This window comes from Canis lupus, chromosome 13 (genome assembly GCF_003254725.2).
Source record: "Canis lupus dingo isolate Sandy chromosome 13, ASM325472v2, whole genome shotgun sequence".
In the NCBI taxonomy this organism is placed as follows: domain Eukaryota; kingdom Metazoa; phylum Chordata; class Mammalia; order Carnivora; family Canidae; genus Canis; species Canis lupus.
In genome coordinates this window covers 5,007,416-5,025,367 of record NC_064255.1, presented here as the reverse complement: position 1 = coordinate 5,025,367, position 17,952 = coordinate 5,007,416, and the positions used below count along the sequence as shown (strand labels likewise).

General features: G+C 41.5%; 1 pseudogene; it reads left to right on the top strand.

Moving 5' to 3' along the window:
* The first annotated feature begins 7,911 nt into the window (after positions 1-7,911).
* Positions 7,912-8,507, top strand: LOC112662010 (MICOS complex subunit MIC26-like; annotated as a pseudogene).
* The last annotated feature ends 9,445 nt before the right edge of the window (positions 8,508-17,952 follow it).

Here is a 17,952-nt window from a genome sequence, read left to right as displayed (position 1 = left end):
ACCTGGAAAGAATCTAATTAACAAGATTGCTTTTTATAAATTAATTTTCTGACCTATTTCCTTATAGAATTGAAACTAGACCCAAATATATTTGTTCTAGTTACTTGTTATATTTGAGCTTGAAATCTTTATATTTGGAATTCTATGTATTGTTATAACACATGTTAAGTTCAAATGAATTTTTAAACTAAAATTACAAATATTGAGAACAATAGCTTTGAGGAGCATGTATTACTATCATACCAAATTCAATATTTGTACTTCTATTCCCTACCAATTCTAATTGCTTAAGGGAACTTTCTCACAAATCTAACGTTGTGATGTTTTGATTAAGGAATCTTTGGGGAAATAAGTTTCTTCAAGAGGAAGTTAAGGTGTTAAAGCCAATAAGAAGCTTCAAAAAGCATGCAAAGCAAGGCTTCCTGAACGTGTTAACAGGACAGCAACACCTCTGTACATAGCCTCTATTTTATCCCTGCTAAGGTGAAGATAAAATTCCCTTTGAGGTAATTATGAAGTCTGCAAAGTTTGTGTTCTTCTCAGGTACAAGGCATGCTGGGACCTCAGCAGCAAGAGAGCATCTCAGGCTTGGCACAATGGGGGCTGCAGGTGCTGGTCATGCCTGTTTTATGAGCTTGGCCAAATTCTGGGGCTTATCAGTGGTTGACCAGGGCATGGAGGGAGGGTTTCTGAGTGCTGAAGCTTAGGGACGGAAGAACTTACCATCCTCCAATATGCCAGTAGGCAGTGCACAGGGCAAGAGGACCCAGCAATGGGGAAGCCACTTCCGTAGAAGCTAGTTAAGGTTCCATGGCACTACTCACCCCAGGGATTCAGGGTGGAGCCATATGGAGAAAGGATGGCAATTGGGGTCTACACCCAGATCCAAGGACACACTGAGGGTATAGGGACAGTAACAGAATTCCAAGCCCCCCTATACTTCCCAGGAGCAGCAGAGGCCTGCTCTCACATATTTGGAAGTGACCATCAGGAGACAAGTGTTGAGCAGCTAGGAAAACAGAGACAGTCCAAGTGAGTTAAGGCTGAAATCAGCCTCCTCTCTTTTATCAACTCGGAGTGACCTATCCCCCACTTTGGACTCCCGAGTCCCTGTTTCAATTCCCTGCCCATATCAAAATACTGATAGGATGTTCCTATTCCTTTTGATCATTAACTGAAATGTACTAAACAGTTTAGTGGCTTAGTACTGACTCATTTTGAAACTCCCACCTCTAGCTCATGCTATGCAAGAGGTCAAGGGCAGACCTATTAACCAGGGTCTCCAAGTAACTGACACAAAGGATCCTGCCCTCAAGTAGCTGATTCCCAACTAAAGGTTTTTCCTCTCTGGGAAACTGAAACTGAAAGACCTAGAGGTAAGTAGCCAAATGATGGGGCACTGGAACTGAAATGTCATATCTAGTCAGGCTGGGGCAGCTGTTTGGGTACAGGAAGAGCCGAAGTTATGGAAGAATAGAAATTATGAACAAGGGAGAGAGGTCAGTTGGTAGAGAACACACAGAGCAGATGCAGAAGGAGTCTCATTTCCTTGTGGCTCTCTAATGCCCAGCTCCAGGACCCTGAATGTCTGGCTCAGTGGTGGTATTGGGGTTCTTGTCCCTGCGTTCCCATGAGATTCCTCCCCACGTATTTCTTGAATTGCCTTGAGGAAAGTATTGTTCCTCGCAACAAAATGATCCCCAATCTACAACAAAGCTATAGTGTGTTTAAATCAATGTATTAACTCAACCAATCATTATATATTAATCTTTGTGTTTAGTTGCAGTAAAGAGATATTTTATTTAGTGGGGGCAGGAGAGAGGGAGTCACAAAATCATTCAGGCCTATTTTTAAAGGGGCCCTAACAGCCTGAGTGGGTCGGTGGTTTAGCACTGCCTTCAGCCCAGGGCATGATCCTGGAGACCCGGGATTGAGTCCCACATTGGGCTCCCTGCATGGAGCCTGCTTCTCCCTCTGCCTGTGTCTCTGCCCCTCCCTTTCTCGCTCTCTCCATGTCTCTCACAAATAAATAAATAAAATCTTTTAAAAAATAAATAAAGGGGCCCTAAAGGTATATCTAATGTCCTCATTTGGTTGGGTGAATTATGGGGGTAAAGATCAGAAGCGATATCTTCCCTTTTCATTATGTTGGTGCAGACATAGGCACATGTGTGTGTACTTGCTGGAAGCTTATTTTCTGTTGCTGTTGGCTGATCTCATGATGGGCCTGTCTACCAGGATCTGTAGCACACGCTGTTCTGCCCGGGTGCCTCCAATTCTCATACCAACCTTCATCTTTGTCACTCTTTCTGCCCCTTGTCCTAGAGCCTTAAATATGTTTTTGTATTTTCTGATCCATTCATCTCTTGTACCCAGTAAGACTTCTTTCCCATAACTCTCTTATCTCTCTGGAGAATATGAGCCCAAACCTTATATATCATTAGACATAAGGTAATCAATTCCTGATAACATAGCACTGCTGCAACAGATTCTTTCATTAATAGTGATGTACCTGAATGAGATATCACAGATTTATTTTGAAAACAGCCCTGCTATATTTCTACTGGGCCATACAATATAGAACTAGCTGGCATTTGGTAAACATCATTCACCTCTGGAGGGCTTCTTCCTTTCCCAGCAGGAAGCTAGGGTTTTCCTCAGGGGCGCTGCTACAGGAGCCTGCTGAGGCATTACAGTGGACTGCAATGACTTGTTTTCAATTACTTGTCTATCTCCTTTGAGACTGAGCTCCTTTCAGTATCTTTTATAGATTGAGTGTGGAGCACAGAGACTAAATATGGATTATAATAGGGCTTATAAAGGTTGCATTGTAATAGAACCTTTTGAGGTTCTTAAGAGAATTAAGAGTAAATTAGTTTAAATTAAGTGCATGTAAAGCATTTGCAGTATTATGACTGTTCGATAAACATTAGCAGCTATTGTTATTAACACTATTATTAATAAAATTTGCTTCCTTATACCCAGGTTTCTGTCTGGGTATCTTTGTGGGTGACATGCCATTCAGAAATAGGTAATGCAGAAAGAGATGAAATCTGGCAGTTGGAGCAAAATAATGAGTTCATTTTTAGATATTACCTTCACTGCCGATTCACTACCTATGAAGAGACCCAGGCATAAAGCTGACTTAAGACACAGACTCATAGCTGGGATTCAAATGTTAACTAATTGAAAGAGTGCTCATTCAATAAATCATTCATTCAGTGAAAGAGTTCTTAGCCCTGACTTAATGCTAGCTACTTAATAACTTTGAAAGAAGGGTTCAAAGCAATCTTATGTTTACTTAAAAATGTATGCACCATTAGCTCTATTATGTGTCATAATACTAAAAAACTGGAAAACACTGATCCGTATGTTTTAAAAACTCCTCCACCAAATAACAAATGCTTATTTAGTACCTTTTATTATGGGGCCCCAATAAATCACCAGTGTTCATTGGGTTGCAACCAATTTCGGATTCACTGCTTAAACATCCAAGCTCACCATGGATGTTCAAAAAGACTTAAGATACCTGATCTCTTGAGTATCTCTTTTTTCCCACCACAAGTCCTTAAGCCTCTCTAGTATTGAGATGACACATCAATTCTTAAAAATCTCCCTAATCTATTCTGCAATTGTAAAAATGTAGAAGATGAAGGTGGAGGAGATGGAGGAAGAAGGAATGAAAGAAGGAAGGAAGGAAGGAAGGAAGGAAGGAAGGAAGGAAGGAAGGAAGGAAGAGAAAGATGGTTCTATGTCTGATGAAGTTTTGGAATATAGGTGAGGTCTGGAGCCAATGACCAAGAAAGAATTCTTAAGACATCTTTGGTGCAAAATGGTGGTTTTATTAAAGCCTGGGGACAGGACCCCTGGGCAGGAAGAGCTGCTGCCCCGGGCCAGTGAGGGGTGGCTGATTATATACCTTGGAGTTGGGAAGGGTCTGGGGATAGCGTACGCTCTAAGGAATTTTGGAAGCAAGGTTTCCAGGACCTTGAGGGGGCTAGCTATGGTTGGGAAAAGGTCACTTATTACCATCTAATAAAACCTGAGTCATGAGACACTTCAGATGTGTATCGGTAGGCCATGTGCTTGGGGGATGGTTACCAACACGTATCTTGGGGGTTCAGAAATAAAGGGAAATTTCTAAAGGAATTTTTATATGTCAAAGTAGACTTACAGGCTCCTGGGGGTCTGGCTATGATTACCTTTTGCCCTTAGCAAAGTATGAACATTGAGGCAGTTGCGTCCATAGAGGAATGTCCCTTTGCCTGTTTCAAGAACTTGTCAAGGGGATCCCTGGGTGGCTCAGCGGTTTGGCACCTGCCTTTGGCCCAGGGCGTGATCCTGGAGTCCCTGGATCGAATCCCACATCGGGCTCCCTGCATGGAGCTTGCTTCTCCCTCTGCCTGTGTCTGCTTCTGTGTGTGTGTGTGTGTGTGTGTGTGTGTGTGTGTGTGTGTCTTTCATGAATAAATAAGTAAAATCTATAAGAATAAACAAATAAGGGCAGCCCGGGTGGCTCAGCGGTTTAGCGCCACCTTTAGCCCGGAGCCTCATCCTGGAGACTTGGGATCGAGTCCCACATTGGGCTCCCTACATGGAGCCTGCTTCTCCCTCTGCCTGTGTCTCTGCTTCTCTCTGTGTTTCTCATGAATAAATAAATAAATCTTAAAAAAAAAAAAAGGATTTGTCAATGTGCTGCCCCAGGCTCATGCCCTGTCCTCAGCTAGCCCTGTTACCCCATCATGTCCACATCACTAAATGGGTAGCAAGTAGGGGGACATCAATTGCTCTTTCCCTTCCTTTTTTCTTTTTTTTTTAGATTTTTAATTTTTATTTTAGTTCCAGTTTACTTAACATACTGTTACATTAGTTTCAGGTGTATTCCCTTCTCTTTTTTTTTTTTTTTTTTTAAGATTTTAAGTAATCTCTACACCCAACATGGGGCTCAAACTTACAACCCTGCAATCAAGAGTCTCATGCTCTATTCACGTAGCCAACCAGGAAACCCCCTTTCTTTTTGCTTAAATACTATGATGAGTAGGGATCATTAAAAAATTGGTTGAATAACAGTCTGCTTTCTCTGGTTCCATCAAGGATAAGGCCTATAGCAGTGACCAAGTGGCAAGACTTAATAACAGGGCATTTGATGTGACTTTTCTTTCCTGAAGGTTACTATCAATCTTACGCATTCACTAGCATTTCTCTACCTCCTTAAGCAACTCTTTCACATCACCTCCATCCTTATTTCCTTCCTTTCCTGTCAGGGTTTTGCCCTAACAAACTTACTTCTTAAAACATCTCTGCATTTTATTCCAAAAGATTTTGACTGATAAAGTTAAATTCAAAAATGCTTAAAATCACATTCCCATTTCTAGATTAAAAGAAGCTCGAATTACAGGAAATTGCTCATGCCTTTCTCCAGTCAGGTTCTGTTGAGTGCAATTCACTGAAACATCACTATGGAAACTACAGGGTGTAGCAGGAGATAATACCAGTGACTCAGCAGGTGTACTTCCTTTCAAGTCAGTAGTACCCAATGCCCTGACAAGATGCCAGGCAAACACCATACTATGGCTGTTTCATTTTTTTAAGTGTCAATATACATTGACATTCATTAGGCTAAGGTGCAAATCAGGCTTCAGATCAGCCAAAACATGAGCAGGAAAAACAGCAAGAGGAAGATCACAGTCAAATGATGAAGGAGAAAGAAAAAAAAAAAAAAAACTTCCATTCTACTCAACTTTGTAAATCAGTGAATGCTGGCCTCGGGTGACCGGAATTGATTACTCAGGGGACTCTGTAAGGGAAGTATGTGCTTTCCTGCTAGGCCCTTTCTTATTGCCTGTAAGTGTGAGATATTGCTAGATAATGAAACAGCTTTCCTATCTGGTGTTTTTTTTGTTTTTCTTAATGAATTGTAAACTGCTTAAAATTTGCAGTTTTGAATTTTGATTTTAAAAAGGAAGGATCCCGGGGATCCCTGGGTGGCTCAGCGGTTTGGTGCCTGCCTTTGGCCGGGTGTGTGATCCTGGAGTCCAGGGATCCAGTCCCGTGTCTGGCTCCCTGCATGGAGCCTGCTTCTCTCTCTGCCTGTGTCTCTGCCCCTCTCTGTCTCTCATGAATAAATAAATAAAATCTTTAAAAAAAAAAAAAAAAGGAAGGAAGGATCCCTGTTGTTATTTCTGTAGTTGCTTGGCTAAATTTGACCAGCAGTAAGGTTTCTCAACAATGGCACTATTGATATTTTGTACCAGATAATTCTTTGTTGTGGGGGTGTTGTCTAATGCATCCTTCCCTGGCTTCTACCTACTAGAGGCTAGCAACAACCCTTTCCCCATCAGGTGTAACAATAAAAAAAAGTCTCAGACATTGTCAAATGTCTCCGAAGGTTCAAAACTGGCCCCAGTTGAGAACCAGAGGGCTAAAAATAAAAAGTCCTGCTCCAAGGTAACTGGTAGCTAGAAATCCAGACTCTTATAAACATTTTTAAGAAAAAAAGTAAGCTTTTTACTAAACTCCTAAACTTCAATGACAGAAGATTAAGACTCATTTTATTTTTAAAGATTTCATTTATTTATTCATGAGAGACACACAGAGAGAGTCAGAGACACAAGCAGAGGGAGAAGCAGGCTCCACGCAGGGATCCCGACGCCGGAAGTGGGATGCGCGGGATGTGGGACTCGATTCCTGGTCTCCAGGATCACACCAGGATGTGTCCTGGGCTGAAGGCGGCGCTAAACCCCTGAGCACCACCCCCACACCGCGGCTGCCCTTTTTAAAAAAAAGTCATTCCCCTTTCTGAATATTTGCAATATGTACCAAGTGTTTGGGGGCTTTTTAAACATCATTTTATATTCCTTTTTTAAAAAGCCTATGTGACATGGTATTATAAAAACTCCACAAAAAAAAAAAACTATTAGAATAAACAAATTCAGTAAAGCTGCAAGACACAAAATCAATATAAAAATCTACTAGGTTTCTATACACTAAAAATAAACTATTAGAAAGAGAAATTAAGAAAATAATCTCATTTACAATTACATCAAAAAGAATAAAATACCTAGGAATAAACTTAACCATGGAGGTGGAAGACCTGTACACTGAAAACTCTAAGACCTTGATGAAAGAATTTAAAGATGACACAAATGAATGGGAAGATATGCTGTGCTCATGGATTGGAAGAACCAATATTGCTAAAATGTCCATACTTCTCAGAGCAATCTATAAATTCAATGCAATCTCCATTAAACTTCCAATGACATTTTTCACAGAGCTAGAATAAATAATTCTCAAATTTGTATGGGACAACAAAAAAACCACAATCGCAAAAGTAATCTTGAGAAAGAAGGATGAAACTAGAGGCATCATACTTCCTGATTTCAAACTATTATAGTAATTATAGTGCAATATTGACATAAAAACAGATGCATAGATCAGTGAAACAGAACAGAGAACTCAGAAATAAACCCACATGTATACAGTCAAGTACTGATGACAAAGAAACCAAGAATATACAGTGAAGAAAGCACTGTATCTTCAATAAATGGTGTTGAGAGAGCTGGACAGCCACATGCAAAAGAATGAAAATAAACCACTATTTTAAATCAAACACAATAACTAACTCAAAATACATAAAGACTTAAATGTAAGAGCAGAAACCATAAAACTCCTACAAGAAAACAGGTAGTAAGCTCATTGCCATTGGTCTTGGTGATGACCTTTTGTATCTGACACCAAAAGCAAAAATAAGTAAGTAGGACTACATCAAGCTACTGCAATGCTAAGGAAACCATCAACAAAATGAAAAGGCAACCTACTGAATGAGATGAAATATTTGCAAATCATATATATGATAATAGATTAATATCTAAAAACCTCCTATAGCCCACTGGAGCCACCTCTGCCAGCAACATGTTCAAGGTAATTCTGAGGTCTGGGGGGCCAGCCAGCCTGAGTCAGCTCACCTTCAAAGTATATGCATCACCTAAAAGGGACTCACCTCACAGAACTCCTGTGAAGGTTAATGAGCTTTCACCCTACTCAGTTCCCGAGGTCAATCTAAATATGTGGAGGAGCCAAGGACCCAACTTGAAGAAAGCATTTCACATCTCTGACATTATTGCAAACCATATACAAGTTGATGTCAGGAAATGTACTCACAAATGAAGCCTAAGATGCAGAGCTTGGTCCAATGGGGGTTAGACAGCTATGAATATCTCCAAAATGCACCTCCTGGATTTTTTCCAAGACTTGGTGTTATTGGTTTTGCTGACATTTTTGGACTCTTTTTGGGTAGAGATTCAAAAATAAAGAAGCTGGTGTATCCACCTGGGTTCATGGGACTAGCTGCCTCTCTTTATTATCCACAACAAGCCATCGTATTTGTCCAGGTCAGTGGGGAAAAATTATATGACTGGGGTTTATGAGGATACATAGTCGTAGAAGATTTGTGGCAGGAGAACTTTCAAAAGCCAGGAAATGTGAAGAATTCACCTGGAAATAAGTAGAACGCTCCATGCTCTGCCCATTTTAATCAGTTATAGGTAAACATTGGAAACTCCATGCATTTTCTACAGAAGAATGGCAGAGAAGTCAGTACTGAATGTAGTAAATTGGCTTTCTTCTTCAGGAAAAACTATACTAGGCTTCTTTGTTATCTTGGGTGATGCCATACTACAAGTGGACTAATCAGAAATCCTTTCACCTAGAGATAATGTCCAGCATTAGAACTCCTCATTCTCCGTTCTCATGTTGCTATTTATGTACATAATTAAAATTCCAAATTAAAAAAAATTCATATAACTGAATAGCAAAAAACAATCCAATTAAAAAATGGGCGGGGGCGTCTGGGTGGCTTTGTCAGGTGGTCAACTCTTGAGATCAGGTAGTGATCTCAGGGTCCTGGGATTTCCTGGGGTCAGGCTCTGAGCTCAGTGAAAAGTGTGCTTCAGGATTCTCTCTCCCTCTGCCCCCCTCCCCTCAAATAAATAAATAAATCTTTGAAAAAAAAAATGGGCAAAGAATCTGAATATACGTTTTTCCAAAGAAGACAATGATGGTCAACAGGTACATGAAAAGGCACTCAAATCACCAATCATAGGGAAATGCAAATCAAAGCTACAATGAGATATCACTTCACATCTTTTAGGATGGCTATTATTGTTTTTAAAAGATTTTATTTATTTTCTATGAGAGACCAGAGACACAGGCAGAGGGAGAAGCAGGCTCCTTGGGGGGAGCCTGATGTAGGACTCTAGCCCAGGACCCTAGGATCATGACCTGAGCCAAAGGCAGATGCTCAACCACTGAGCCACTCAGGTGTCCCAGGATGGCTATTAAGAAGGAAGGAAGGAAGGACGAACACGAGTGTTGGCAAGGATGTAGAGAAAAGGGGAACCCTTGTAACCTCTGCTGGGTATGTAAATTGGTACGGCCATTATAGAAAACCATATGGAGGTTCCACCAAAAATTAAAAATAGAACTCCCATATGATCCAGCAATTCCATTTCTGGATATATATATATATATATATATATATATATACCCTGAAATCAGGATCTCAAATTGCTATCTGCTCTCCCACATTCACTGCAGCATTATTCACAATAGCCAAGACACGGAAGCAACTTTATTACCACTATCAGATGAAAGAATGAAAAAAAACCACATACATATACATAGTATAATACTATTCAGCAATAAAAAAAGGAAGGAAATCTACATCAAAATGATGGACCTTGAGGGCATGCTGTGTGCCAGTCCCAGCCTATCCGTAACCAATGTGGCACCTGAACCAGCCCTTGTGGTTCTTACTATGATTATGATTGCAAGATGCCCTCAGCAATAACCATCAGGAAACTTTGAAAGAAACAAGGTTAATTACTAATAGTACCTAGAAATTACATGACATATCTGTGGCTACACAGGGAGGTTGTGGGTAGAGAGAAATAGAGGGCATGCATGGCCCTAGGGTTCTGATTTCATTAGGGTTGAGGATGAAGGCCCAGGGTTCAGGCTCACTTTTTATTGGCAAATTATTTAAGCAGAAGAGAGGGTATATAAAGTGTAGAAAGAGAAAAAAAGCAAGTGGCTCAAGTGGTCACTTATCAAAACCAACCAATATCTCTAAAATAAAGGAGATTGGAGGGGGGTTTGGGTCTGACTCTTTATTTAGTTCTTTGGCTGACAAGTGTTTATTCAAGATAGCCATCTTTGAAGTAGATGCCTCTTTGAAGTAGATGCCTCAGCAATCAGAGCTGAAGTGAGGCACTTGTACTACAAAAAAAGTGCCAAACGTCAGGGCTTATACTACAGGGGAATTATATTAAGTGAAATAAATCAGACAGAGAAAAAAAAATATATGATCTCACTTATATGTGGAAACTAAAACAAAAACAAAACAAAAAATGAACTCACAGACAACAGATTGTTGGTTGCCAGAGGCAGGGTTGGGGGAATGGTAGGTGAGCAAAATGGGTGAAGGTGGTCAAAAGGTACAAACTTCCAGTTATAAAATAATAAGTCCTTGGGGATGCAATGTACAGCATAGTGACTGTAGTTAATAATACTGTGTACTGTGTATTTTAAAGTTGCTAAAAGATTGGATCTTAAAACTTCTCATTCAAGAAAAAGAACTATGATTATGCCTGTGATCATTTCATAGAATACACAAATATTGAATCATATGTTGTACATCTGAAACTAATGTCACATGTTAATAACTACTCAAAAAATGGTTTATCCTATACATTCATATCATCAGTATCTTTGAGCACTCAGTTGCCATAAGTGACAGTAAGCTCTGTGACCATCACTCCCCTCTGCACTCTTTTTTTTTTCCCTCTGCACTCTTTTCATGTAAAAATGAAAAAGGATGAGGGTGGGGATCCCTGAGTGGCTAGCGGTTTAGCGCCGCCTTCAGCCCAGGGCCTGATCCTGGAGACCCGGGATCGAGTCCTACGTCGGGCTCCCTGCATGGAGCCTGCTTCTCCCTCTGCCTGTGTCTCTGCCTCTCTCTCTCTCTGTCTGTCTCTGTCTCTCTCTGTGTGTGTCTAATGAATGAATAAATAAAATCTTTAAAAAAGAAAAAGAAAATGATGAGGGCAAATATCTAAATTTCAAAAGTGGTCAGATGGTTTGTGGATAGGCCAGAACCCTGAAATAATGTTTTTCTGTCTTTGAAAACCCCTGTCCATCCTCTTCATTAAGTAGAAAAATCTGTGGTCCTCCTTTGTGTCTTATAAAATTGAAGAAAAAACAAAAAGAAATCAAGCGAAGGGGGAAACAGGAGCTTTTTCTTTCTTTTTAAAAAAATTCCAAAAATTCCATTCATTTATTTATTTCAGAGAAAAAGTGCACAAGCAAGGGGAGGAGCAGAGGAAGAAGGAGAATCCCAGATAGACTCCACGCAGAGTGCAGAGCCCAACGTCAGGCTTGATTCCAGGACTCAAGTCAAAACCAAGAGTTGGACGTTTAACTGACTGAACCACCCAGGCGCCCCTGGGGCTTTGTTTCTTAACAGCATGATTTTTTTTTAATTTTTAAAAATTTATTTATGATAGTCACACACAGATAGAGAGAGGCAGAGACACAGGCAGAGGGAGGAGCAGGCTCCATGCACCAGGAGCCCGACGTGGGATTCGATCCCGGGTCTCCAGAACCTCGCCCTGGGCCAAAGGCAGGCGCTAAACCGCTGATCCACCCAGGGATCCCTAACAGCATGATTTGATATATGCACTCTTATCCCCCATCCCTTAAGAATCATGGTTCGGTCCTGTTTCAGTTAGTGATTACCCTTCAACAAAACAATAAAATCAGAAAGGTATTTTGTAATATTCATTTGGCCTAACTTTAAATATTTGACTATATTTTTGTGCATGGATATATTTTCATGATTTAAATCAATAATTTTAATTAGTTGATTCAGATTGAGGTGTGGTCTGAATGACAAAAATAGCTTGCACATTTTCATAAAGGTGAATGTAAGCAGTTACACCGCAGAGTTCAATGCCTTGAATTTAATCAGCTTTTTATTTTATCAAATAAATTTTTTGATGTTAGCACTACCCAAAATTGAGTTATATGTTTTTATTCATTCATGTGAACAATATACTTTTTAGTGTTTCAGGACGAAATATATTTTTAAAAGGCACTCTCCTTAAGTAGAGACATGCTGCATTCTGAGGCTTATGGAGGACAAAGGAATTAGGAGAAAAGTGTGAAGTCATGAAAATATATAACTAAAATCATCAGCAAATATTCCACCAGGAAGGCAAGTCTGGGTTTTATTTTATGTCAACAAACATTTAATGAGCACCCACTATGTGCCAAGAGCTAAATGTTGAGCTTGGCTTCTTTCTCTGCCATGGTCACTTCCAATTCCATGATTATAATATCATTTAGGACCAATATTTAAGTAGCACTTGCAAATGAATTATACTTTCACTTACATTAAATTCAAGATAAATAACATTACTGTGTATTTATTAAATTATCTATATGTAGAAATATACACAGATACTAATTCATAATGACAATGTGTATGGAAGCAGGTAGTTATGGCAGCCACGGAAATGAGGAACACAGTCTACTAAGAACCCCAGCTGCAGCCCCAGGTCCACCACCAGGCTCCTGCCAAGGCTACACGTTCTTCAGCTGTTCCCAGCCAAAGACTGAGCACAGTAGGGGTCTTAGCTCTGACCCATCCCTGAAGGATTAAGGAATTCTCTAACAGGCAACTTTGGCTCAAGGACTCCCCATTGGCTTGGCTAAAGCTTACTTAGAACTAAGGCTCCCTTGTCACAGGTATCAAACCTACAATATATACAGAGGGCTGTCCTTGTGTACTTCTGCTGTCTTTTTATTTTTTTGGCTCCCTGCCCTTTAACCTTCCACAGAAAATAAATCTCTTGCTTTGCCTCACCCTATCTTGGCATCTGTTTCTCAGAAAACCTGAATAGAACCTGGTACTAAGAGTAGTGCAAAAAAATAATAGGTAAGATGGAGTTTGGAGACAGGCTCACTCACTGCCTGACTGATAAAAATGGCCCCATTCTGAGTGGCCAAACTGCTAAAGATTTCAGTGTGATGACCTAGGAAAATGTCCTGTTGGGAGGAACTACCCTTGTAGGTGTAATGATTCAAGCATTTGAAAGGGATGAAGGCACAACATCTCCAAGGACATCAGAATTGCTGGTTATTAAGTTGTACTGGTGCCTGGCAGAGGAATAAAGAAGAAACTGAGGACCATTAATGAAAGTCTCAATGTGAGAATCAGAGACGGGACTCTGCTAGTTTACAAGGCAGCCCTTCCCTCCTGCAGTGAAGGTGCCCACAAAGCTGAGGAGCATAGAATCTGATCATGAGAGCTGCACAGCTCCTGACATTTAAATGCTCAGTCAGTGTAGTCTGTTTTGCTAAGGACAGGGCTCTGGTAGGGAAAACATATGAGGTGAGGAACTCCAAGGATATTTTGATGATGTGGGCACTGCAAATTTCCCGGAACCCCTAGAGCTTGGAGAAGTGGTCCACCCCTTCCTAGTAAGAGTTGGCATAGAAATACAGAGAACTGTATGGGAAAGTACCATGCAGGCTTCTTCCCTGCAAGGCAACAGGTATGGAGCACTCCCTGTCCATACTGTGGACTGCTGAGCCAATAACTAGAGTTAAATTCCAGCATTTCCTGGTTAGGAATATGTTGAGCCTGACAAGAAAATAAATAGATTATACACCAAAAGAGCTGCAATAATTGGTGTATACTGGCAGGTGCCAAGGGAGTACTGCTGAGATTGAATTTCTAGTGGGGAGGGGCATAACACTGAAAAGGGAAGGATCATTTCTTTTGTCATGGGATTTGCCACCCTGTCAAGGACCCTAGGGAAAGGGGGCCACTCACTAATAGGATGGCTCCTAGAAGCCTGGAGAAAGTGATGGCCAATGTCGAGCAAAATGGAAACACTTTATTGCCTGGCAGCCTGTAGAGGAAGAAATAAAGAGCTGAGGGAAGTTGGCATGATGAATGGCTATATTATGTAAAGCAGAGACCACCAGATTTTGTGCATAGGAAAGTCTAGGAAACACAGCATTCACCAAGGTCAATAGGAATGTGCTGGTCAAAGGAGCTCTAACATCACTGAAAAGTTCAGTGATAATTTACCTTTACAGCCCAGAGCTGATGGTAGGGAAAGCAGTCAGAGAGCTGAGCTCATTATATTCCATGATCATGCTCTTGCCCCCTAACACGCACCAGTAAGAGAGGTTAAGTGGTGGTGCTTAACCATTAGAAGCCAGGAGGTAATAATGACCAGCAAGGCTGCAGGGGCCACCAAATAGCCTTAATCTGCAGGGAGTTTGGGAAATCATTAAAGCATGGTGTCCTTGAGGAAAACAGATGGATATCCATTGATGGTACTCTGACATCTTAAGCCAAAAAAATACAAGAATGGAGGAGGCTGAGTGTAATCATAGTAAAAAGGCACAATCTCTTGCTCAGTTACCAGACTTGAGCTGGAATCGCTGATTGAAGGGGTAGTTGGGTCCTTAGGGAGAGGGACCTGGCAAAACCACAAGTATATAACCGTTTCTCAAAAGGACCTATGGCCGTTTACTTATTGCACCTGTGCACTAGAGAAAGAGGCCTATCCAGATATTGGGCCCAGGTCCTGAGTTGACATTTTATTCCCAAGACCTGGGGAGTCATTATGACCGTTAGAATGACAACTTACAGGAATCTTATAAATGGAGATCTAAAGTCTAACTTATAGTAGGTCTACTGAGTCTGTGGACCTACCCAATTGTTTCCTCAGTTCCCAAGTATATAATTGGAAATGATATCGTTGGAATAACTAATACATTGGGTCCTTGATATGAGGATATAAGAGCTGTGACAGGAAGAACAAGTGAAAATACTCTTAAATCCCACCTCATCCCTCCAACCAAGACAGTAGATGAAAACCAATATAGCACTGGGAGTGGGTAGGAGAGGGGAGATTAGTGTCACCGTTAAGGACCTAAAAAATATCAGGCGTGGGTGGGGAGGAAAGGACAGGTACGGTCTATCTCATATCTCCATTTAATTTGCCAGTCTGACCTCTTCACGAACCAGATGGACTGTGGAGAATGAGCAGTCGAAAGTAGGAGTGTTGATTCCAGTTGCTATACTAGGCGCAGTACTGTTGCCAGAGCAGATATGTTGGTAGCCTCAGGCAGATGATAGGGCAGCTATTGTTTCTATTCCAGCTAGAAAACAGGATCAGAAAGTTCTTGCTCACATGGAATGAACAATATTCACTTAATTTTGCTCTTGAGCTATTAAGTCTCCTGTACTCTCTCTAGTCCAGAGATCGAAGCTGACTGGACATCCCACAGAGCATTTATGTATTACATTGACGACTTCCTGCTGACAGGTTAGGACAAGCAAGAGATGGCTGATATGCTAACAGCCTTGGTAAGATATTTGTGGTCAAAAGGGTGAGAAATTAATCCTATCAAGGTTCAGCAATCTGCCACATTAGTGACTTTTTAGGGGTCCAGTGATCAGGGACATACCACAAGATCTCTTCCAAAGTGTAATTGCTGCATTCAAAGGAAGCATTGTGCCTGGGAGCATTTGAGTTCTGTAGGCAACACATTTCACACCTAAGAATACCTACTGCTTTGGCTCATCTGGTGGATAATTTAGAAGGCTACGAGGCTTGAGTGGAGCCCAGGTCAGGAAAGAGTTTTCTATCAGGTCTAGGCTATGGTACAAGAGCCTTGATGCTTGGGCCACAAGATCCAGTAGACCTTACAGTATAGGAAACATCACTGGTGGAAAAAGATACAGTGTGGATCTTATGGTAAGCCCCAGGGGAAGAATTACAAGACGGATTCCAGAGCAAGGCCATGCTATCTGCAGTGGAGGATTGTGTCTTTTGAAAAGTGGCTTCTGGAATGTAACAGCTCTGGTAGACACAGAATGATTGATAATGAGCATCAAATAACCATTTTGAGCTGAATTTAGTTAGAACCACGGAAATACAATGTTGTATGAATTCAGCAGCAGTCCATCAGAAGACAAGAATGGTATACCTGAGATAGAGCCCAAGCAGGACTAGAGGACACAGTAAGCTGTATGAGCAGGAAGCACAGACCTCCACATCACCCACCAGTTGCATCAGTGTCATTCCTGCCATATGGACCAACAGCCACGGGGTTGCACCAGCTGAAGGAGGTGGATAACGCCCAAGCTGTTTACTGAGGGGCTGGCTAGGCTCAGTATGTGGGCACAAGGCACAAATGGACCATGGCTGCATTAAAAGCAGAGAAAAGGATGGCCTTAAAGACAGTGGTGAGGGAAAGTCTTCCAATGGGTAGATCTATGACCAATGTAGCTGGTTATCATTTTATGTAGAAGCAGCCTTAGATGGGATTCCTGGGCAGTGGTCGATGGTCAGGGTATGAAAGGAAGAGAGCTAGAATATCCGACAAGGAGGTGTAGAGTGGATGGATGAGGGAGTTAAGAGTAAATATTTTGTATAACATGTTAATGTCCACCAAAAAAATCCACCATGTTAGAGGCACTGAACCACCAATTAACTCTATTAGTTGACATTAGCCAATCTGAAGAGGCACAAGGGGCAGAGATAAAGGCTATGATAGAAGCTATGAATGAGCTCAACAAATAAACTCCCATTTTTCAAAGCTGATCCAGCTATTGTATATCTGACTGTCCAAACTCTTAGTGATAGAGACCAATGCTGTGTTGATATGGCACTATTCATTCCTTGAGGAGAACAAAAGACCATTTGGTGTCAACATGACTAGACTGGATCCCTCTGATGCTAGAAGGGCCAGCAATTCATTTTCAGCAATTCATAGATACCTATGCCAGTATCCCCAGATTCAGTCACAAAGTTTCAGCCAGCACCACTATCTGTGTGTTAACAGAATGCCTAATTCACAGGCATGAATCCCACTGAACACAGCACTCATCTAGGGAACCTACTTCAAAGCAAAGGATGTAAGAGACTAGGCCCAACCAAAGGACCCCACTGGTCATAGCACATACACCATGCAGAAACATGCAATCTCACAGATTACTGGCATGGCCTGCTAATGACATAATGTAGGCACCAGCTCAGATACATATGGTAAAAGGATGGGGTACTATCTTTCTGAATGCATTAAATCCATCAAACCACAAACCTTTGTGTCCGAGGACCAAGAGAGAAAAGGAATGGCTCCACCAGTTCTAGTGACCTACTGTTCCCCATTACTAAAACTCTGGGCTCTGCAGGTTTGGGAGAACTGGTTGCCAAAGGGGCACACTCTTGCTAGGGAACACAGCAAAAGCCCTACTGCACTCTTATGACCATCACCAAGGTACTCTGGACTTATGACCAGGGACCAGCAGGCTAAAAGAGCGGTCAGTCTCCTGGCAAGAGCGCTGACTTTGACCCGAGGCAGTTAGGTAGAGCTAAGAAAAAATACATGCAAAATACAGGCAATCCCTTTGGTGCCTGCTGATACTCCCTTGTTCCACTGCAACTGTTAATGGATTATGTGTAGCAACCCCTGTCTGAGAAGGTCATGATCACCAAAGGTTAGGACCCCTCAGGAAGGAAGGTTTGGGTCACACTATTAGGTAAGTCACCAAAACTTGCTAAGGTGATAGATGTGGATGAGGAAACTTTGAAAAGGACGACAGAAGACAGAAAATGAGTGCTAGTTGTGGCCCTTCAGAGATGGGCTACTAACCATCCAACCAAAATCCCTCTTCTACAAGAGGTGCATGGAAATCATGGAGGCGATGCTCCCCAAACCCGTGAGAAGTGGATCTGTGTGGCATAAAGGGTGCAGCTATAGAAATGTTCTGGTTAGAATTCCTTCAAGAACTGGCTGCAGAAAGTACAGCTGACAGTTCTGGCTGAGAGGACCTACCTGCCATTACTGCATTCGCTGAAAGGTCATGCT